The 7,954-nt window shown below is 34.7% G+C and overlaps 1 pseudogene; it reads left to right on the top strand.

Moving 5' to 3' along the window:
- Positions 1-2,993: 2,993 nt before the first annotated feature.
- LOC105303799 lies at positions 2,994-3,505 on the top strand (annotated as a pseudogene).
- Positions 3,506-7,954: the final 4,449 nt, after the last annotated feature.

Below are 7,954 nucleotides of genomic sequence, written 5' to 3'. Positions count from 1 at the left end.
GTATTAATTTCAGCTGTACAGTATAGCAGTTAGACATTTATATAATTTAAGAAGTGATTCCCGTTTGATTAATCTAGTACTCACCTGGCATTATACATAGTTATTATAATATTATTGACTATATTTCCTATGCTGTACTTTACATCCCTTGACTATTTTGTAACTACCAATTTGTACTAAACCTATTAACCTTTTTTCATCCCTCTAACCCTACTCCTATCCAGCAATCATCAATTTATTCTCTGTATCTATGAGTCTGTTTCTGTTTTGTTCATTTATTTTGTTCTTTAGATTCCACATATAAATTAGATCATATGGTATTTGTCTTTCTCTGTTTGACTTTTTTCACTTAGCATAATACCTTCCAGGTCCACCCATGTTGTTGCAAATGGTAAGATTTCATTCATTTTTATGGCCGAGTAATATCCCATCGTGTATCTATATATATATATACCATCTCTTCTTTATCCAGTCATCTATTGATGGGCGCTTAGGTTGCTTTCACATATTAAAATGCTGCAATGAACACAGGGGTGCATATATCTTTTTGAATTAGTGTTTTGGATTTCTTTGGGTAAATACCCAGAAATACAATTGCTGAGTCATAAGGTAGTTTTGTTTTTTTATTTTATTTTATTTTATTTTATTTTTATTTTTTTAATTAAGTCTAATGGGGCTAACATTCGTTAATACAATTATATAATTTTTAGCTGTACATTATCATTTGAAATCTCTATATTCTATTGTATGTTTACCACCCCAAGTCCAGTTTCCTTCAGCTACCATATATTTGATTCCCTTTACCCACTTCACCCTCCCCCATCCCCCTATATTTAACCCCCTTTACCCTGTTTACCTCCCCCCTTCCCCCACCCCACTAGTAACCACTAGTCTATAGTCCATGTCTATGAGTCTCTGTTTGTCCTGCTCATTTGTTGCTTTTAGGTTTATATCTCACATATAAGTGATATTATGTGATTTTCAACTTTTTCTGTCTGGCTTATTTCACTTAGCATGATTATCTCAAGGTCCATCCATGTTGTCGCAAGTGGCAGTATTTCATCTCTTCTTATGGCTGAGTAATATTCCATTGTATATATGTACCACAGATTCTTTAGCCAGTCATCTATCCTAGGACACTTCGGTTGCTTCCATGTCCTGGCCACTGTGAATAATGCTGCTATGACCATTGGTGTGCAAATATCTTTTCGGATATGGGTTTTCAAGTCTTTTGGGTAAATACCCAATAGAGGGATTGCTGGATCATATGGTAGATCAATTTTTAGTTTTTTGAGGAAATTTCATACTGTTTTCCGTAGTGGCTGTACCAATTTGCAGTCCCACCAGCAGTGTATGAGGGTTCCTTTTCCTCCACATCCTCTCCAACATTTCTTATTACTTGTCCTGTTGATTATAGCTATTCTAACAGGTGTGAGATGATATCTCATTGTGGTTTTGATTTGCATTTCCCTAATAGCTAGCGATATTGAGCATATTTTCAAATATTTGTTGGCCATTTGTATGTCCTCTAGGGAGAAGTATCTGTTCAGGTCTAATGCCTATTTTTTGATTGGATCATTTGTTTTATGTTGTTATTGAGTTGTATGAGTTCTTTGTATATTTTGGATATTAGGCCCTTATCGGAGGTGTTGCTTACAAATATATTTTCTCATTCAGATGGTTCTCTCTTTACCTTGTTGATGATTTCTTTTGCTAAACAGAAGCTTTTTAGTTTGATGTAGTCTCATTCATTAATTAAGGTAGTTCTGTTTTTAATTTTTTGAGGAACCTCCATATTGTTTTCCATAGTGTCTTCAACAACTTGCAGTCTCACCAATGGTGCACAAGGCTTCCCTTTTCTCCACATCCTTGCCAACACTTGTTGTTTGTTCATTTATTGATGATAGCTATTCTGACAGGTGTGAAGTGATATCTCATTGTGGTTTTAATTTGCATTTGTATGATGATTAGTGACCTTAAGCATCTTTTCATATGCCTATTGGCCATCTGTATTTCCTCTTTAGAGAAATATCTGTTCAGGTATTCTATCCATTTTTTAATTGGATTGTTTGTTTTTGTGTTGTTGAGTTATATGAGTTCTTTATATATTTTGGATCTTAATCCCTAATCAAATGTATCATAAGCGAGTATCTACTCCCATTCAGTTGGTCATCTTTTTGTTTTGTTGATGGTTTCATTTGCTGTGCCAAAACTTTTTAGTTTGATGTAGTCCCACTTGTTTATTTTATTTGTTTGTTTCCCTTGCCCGAAGAGATATATCAGAAAAACATATTACTAAGAGCAATGTCAGGGAATTTACTGCCTATGTATAGTTCTTTCTAAGAGTTTAACATTATTTTTTAAAAACAAAAATTATTAAGAATATGACAAGGTATGACATGATATGACAAAATAGTGTAAATCGGAATTAGAAAAACTCATGAATAAGGGTACCAAAATAATGTTAGAATTAGAAATCCAGGGAAATTTATTTTAGAAATGAATAATAAAGTAGAAGAAATGTAAAAATGAATAAACAAAACAAGTACTGCCTTAAGAGAAACATTAAAAGGAAAATTTTAATTTTATTTATTTTTGCCTCTAAAATTTCCCTCACCCTCTTTATTTATTATAATTTTATTTGTGGAAAAAACACTTAACGAGATCTACCCTCTTAGGAAATTAAAAAATATAATAAAATAAGAAATGAAAAGTTGAAATAGCTTAAGTGAAAATTACACAAGCAAAGAGGATCTAGCATATGGATAATAAAATCCTCTGAATAAAGAAATTAAGGAAAGGAAGAGAACACACATACATACATTGAAAAAAACACACCACTGTGTACCTGAGAATATTGACCCAGAAGAACACAAGGAATACTTTCTAGTAAAATTACTGAGCTCTAAAGAAAAAGTAAAATTCTTTAGGCATCTTTGATAAAGAAACAGGATTTATAGGAAAAAAAATAGCCTCTTTTTTTTGCTGCCTGTCCACCACCATCATAGGTCTCATGCTTTCTCTCAGGAAGGGTCTGTCCCAGTCGGTCCTACCCTGCCAGCGCAGCATCCCCACATGGCTGAAGTTGACTTCTGACGACCTGAAGGAGCAGATCTACAAACTGTCCAAGATGGGGCCGAGCCTCTCAAATTGGTGTGATTCTGAGAGACTCACATGGTGTTGCACAACTTTTATGACAGGCAATAAAATTTTGAGAATTCTTAAGTCCAAAGGACTTGCTCCTGATCTTCTTGAGGATCTCCTCCATTTAATTAAGAAAGCTGTTGCTGTTCCAAAGTATCTTGAGAGAAACAGAAAGGATAAGGATGCTAAATTCCATCTGATTTTGATTGACGGCCGTATTTACCGGTTGGCTTGATATTACAAAACCAAACCAGTCCTCCCCCACAATTGGAAATAACGAGTCATCCACAGCCTTTGCCCTGGTTGCATAAATTTGTCTGTGTACTCAAACAATAAAGCCATTGTTGAACTAGAAAAAAAATCAAATAAAATTAGATTATCTTCCAACTTTTTAACAACAAAGCTTTATGTCACAAGGGAATTCAGTAATATTTTTAAGACAGTCAAGGAAAGAAAATGGGAGCCAAGAATTTTATATCTAGGAACACTGACCTTCCAGTATAGAGGGCACAGATAAATTGTTAACAACATGTAGGAACAAAAAAAGTATTGATATAAGCCTGTCCTGAGGGAAATAATAGAGAATGAACTTTTGATAACCAAAAGATCTCTATATATCTCTAGAGATATATTAATGTAAAGATGAATTGTGACCATTAAATATATAGTTACTCCTAGAATTAAGTCTAAATGAGAGTTAAAAGGGAGAGAATATGGTATGGCTATATGACGAGGCATTGTAGATATGGCACAACCACTAAACAAATGCAAAATGTTTAAACAATTCAGTAATATTGGTGGAGGCAGTAATAGTAATGACATTATTACTATTATATATATTACTATGTGTGTTGGTATATGGAAAAAGCATATGAGTAATTGTGGAATATTTTAAGCCATGTATTTTCACTGAGGCTAATATTGCCCCAAGAGGGGAAAAAAATCTTGCAGAGTGAAAAAAAAATCTGACACAGAGCTCACCTAGTATTAAAAGCTTTTTTTCCCCCTGGGGTTATTTGTTGAAAATATTTGGGGACAGTCGTTTAATTTTTATTCTGCCCAAGGCCGTCAAATGGGGCAAACAATTGGCTAAACAAAAAGCCAAAAAGGAAAATCTGGGGAATGAGATGTCGGTAGCTGAGTTTGACATTTGTAGAGCTGAGCATGTACTCAGTAAAGACATGAAAAGACCTTCTTAACTGTCACTGCACTGGCATTCATTCTTTGCATAAGGAGGAAGTGAAGGCTAAGGCGTAGTTGAAAGCTGCCTGGCTAAGTGTTCAAAGTATTTCTCAGTATGCACACACAGCCTCCAGGTAAAGACTGGGAGATTGACTGGTTCCAGGCATTTGAGGAAAGCACTATGTACTCATTAATTGATCATTATGCTAACCAAACAGAGATTTTAGTGACCACATATAATGAAGAATGCAGATTGCAGAATTAGTTCAGAAAATTCAATAACCAAAGAGCAATACGAACCACAAACTGTGGTAATGATTGCAAAACTTTGTGACTATTCTAAAAACCACTGAATTGTACACTTTAAAATGGTTGATTTTATGGGATGTGAATTATATAAAAATCATTCCAGCCAGTAAATTAAAATAAAATAATAGAATATGATCATTTTGAAATTGGGCATCAGTGGCAGCTAACGAGAAAAAAGTGAAAACCGGAGATTGATCAAGACCTGATTCCACCAGGATATGCAAAGGAACATGTTGAAATGCAAGATGAGTATGTAATCAACAACATGAAGATGATGAGGAACTCTGCAGACAAAACAGCATAAGTTCCTTGGCACATAAATTGTAGGGAAAATAAATCGAGGATGGAGAGCATAGAGATAAAAGTAGGCTTAAAAGACGTGTTTTCTTTTCTTTTTTTTAAATTGGCAAGATTATTCTATAGTGTCTAGTGATTCACTCTTGGGTGATGAAACTATAATTCAAAAAAATGTTTACTCTTAAAATCAAGATAGTGGTTATATTTGAATGGAGAGAGGGGGCTGTATTTGGGATTGGGCATTTGAAAGAGGTTCTGGAGTGGCTATTTTTTTTTTTAGCTCAGATGGTGGTTACAGGGGTATTATTCATATAATAATTCACTAAGTTCTATATTTGTTTTGTGTGGTCTCCTGTGTCTACTTTAAAATAAAGAGGTAAAAAATTATCTACATAAAGCTGAAGGTTGGAAGACGTTAGAAGAACAAAAATATGGGTTATGGGCATATTTCTTCATATAAAATTAATAATAATGATAAAGAAGACTAATATTAGGAATTGACTTTTCTATTCCATCCTAATATTGCAGTCGAAGAATTGCAAAGGAGGCTTATCTTACACGATATCTAGAATGATTGTTTTATAAGAGGAACTGTGTGCTGCCTGTGCTATAAATGGGACCTGCATAAGTGGGCCACTCTACCCAAAGAACATCCATCTTATACTCATGAATGGTCCAAGACGAATTTTTAATTTAGTCAACCTCTACAGTCATTTTTCAAAACCTACAAACAATGGGACTTTTATTTAAGGATGTCAGGTTGATTCAGGATCCTTGATGCAGAATTTTAATCTTGTCAATACCCAAGGGAATTCTGACACCAGTTTTCCCAGACCTTTTCTCCTCAAGTCTCCACCCACAGCCAGCCTTAGTAAATAACCTCTTCTTCTACTTTGTCGAGACTGAGTTCATTATAAATATTTTTATTCCCACCTTAACTCATCTCTGCCTCAGAATGATAAAAGAATTTATCATTCTTTTCTCAAGTCTCGAAGAACAAGACCCTTCCTCCATTCTACATCTGCTTTAGTTTCCAAATGTCTGTTGAACTGTTCAATCTTGATGTATTGCCGTGTACATCTTACTTTCATCAAAGAGACCACTAAAGTATCCAGTCTGGGAGATGGGAAGATTGTGCCACTGATGCTAAAGACAGGAAAGAGACATGAGAGGGGCTGGTTTTGGGAAATGAAGAATTTTATTTGGGATATGATCTATTTGGAAGAATGGCAAACCAACTCAAACTGAAGGTCCATGAACTGTGGTATATCTGTTATTAACCTGTTACTGTTATTATGCTTTATTTTAAAATTATTCACCTAGTATGTGCAAAGTAATACACTGGATGCTGTGTGGGGGGGCGTAAACACAGAGATGAGTGAGACAGTGCTTGCCCTCAAGAAACAACAATATTGATCTTATTACTTGTATAAGTAATATACAAGGCAATGGAGAAAAGTAAAGATGGGGTGAGTGGGAACAAATAGAATGCTGAGCATAGCAAATGAGCCTTTGCAAGTTTTCCAACTGGAAAGGTTCGGACAGCATTGATGTGTTCTGTTTGTTTAAATTTTATTTTTAACATTTATTTTTCTCTGAAGACACTGTGGGAGGTAAATACAAAGACACATAAACAATGGCATCTGACCTCAAAGAGTTTACATTCTAGTTGAGGAGATAAGGCATATTTATGGAACTAGAGACAAATCGTGAATTAAAGGGTGCTACAGAAGTTAATATTATTGGAGTAGGTTTCATGAGTTAAACACTATTGTAGGCACAAGACGAAAGATAACCAAGATGATGAAAACATATTCTTGCACTTACTATGCTTAAACCATGTTTTTCTTTAATTAGTTATAGTTGGCATACAATATTGTATTAGTTTCAGGTGTACAACATAGTGATTAGACATCTATATAACTCGCAAAGTGATCACCCCAATATATCGAGTGCCCCTCTGACCATACATAGTTATTACAATATGATTGGCTATATTCTTTATACTTTTATTTATACCTTCATGACTAATTTGTAACTACCAATTTGTACTTCTAAATCCCTTCTCCTTTTTTACCATCCCTCCCTCAACCTGCCTCCCATCTGGTAACCCTCAAAATGTTCTCTGTATCTGTGAGTTTGTTTCTGTTTTTTTTTTTTAAATTTTTTCTTTAGATATCAGGTATACATGAAATATGGCATTTGTCTTTCTCTATCTGACTTACTCCACTCAGCACAATACCCTCTAGGTCCACCATAAAATATCTTTTTCCATCCCTTTACTTTTAGTCTGTGCGTGTCTTTTAATCTGAAGTGAATCTCTTGTAGGCAGCCTATGTAAGGGTCTCGTTTTCTTATCCATTCAGCTACTCTATCTTTTGACTGGAGCATTTAATTCTTTTTCATTTGAAGTACTTGTTGATAGATATGTAGTTATGCCATTCTTTATTTAGATTTTTAACACATGTTTTTTCTTCTTAAAGAAGTCCCTCCAACACTTCCTGTAATATTGGCTTGGTGTTGATAAATTCCTTTAGCTTAGTTTTGTCTGGGAAGCTCTTTATCTGTCCTTTGACTCTAAATGATAGCTTTGCTGGATAAAGTATTCTTGATTGTAGATCCTGGGTTTTCATCACATTGAATATTTTATGTCAAGCCCTTCTATCCTGCATGGTTTCTTTTGAGAAATCAGCTGCTAGTCTTATGAGTGCTCCCTTGTAGGTAACTATCTGCTTTTCTCTTGCTGCTTTTAAGATTCTCTTTGTATTCAACCTTTGGCACTTTAATTATGATGTGTTTTGGTGTGGGCCTCTTTGGATTTTTCTTTGGGACTCTACGAAATTCCTGGGGTTCTATGTCTATTTTCTTCACCAGGTTAGGGAAGTTTTCTGTCATTATTTCTTGAAATAAGTTTCCAATTCCTTACTCTCTCTCTTTCTGATACCCCGATAATGCAAATGTTGCTCTCGATGTTGTCCCAGAGGCTTCTAAAACTATCTTCATTTTTGGGGTTTTTTTTTTT

The sequence above is a fragment of the Pteropus vampyrus genome, unplaced genomic scaffold (genome assembly GCF_000151845.1).
Source record: "Pteropus vampyrus isolate Shadow unplaced genomic scaffold, Pvam_2.0 Scaffold318, whole genome shotgun sequence".
Taxonomy (NCBI): domain Eukaryota; kingdom Metazoa; phylum Chordata; class Mammalia; order Chiroptera; family Pteropodidae; genus Pteropus; species Pteropus vampyrus.
This window is presented reverse-complemented; position numbering and strand designations above follow the sequence as displayed.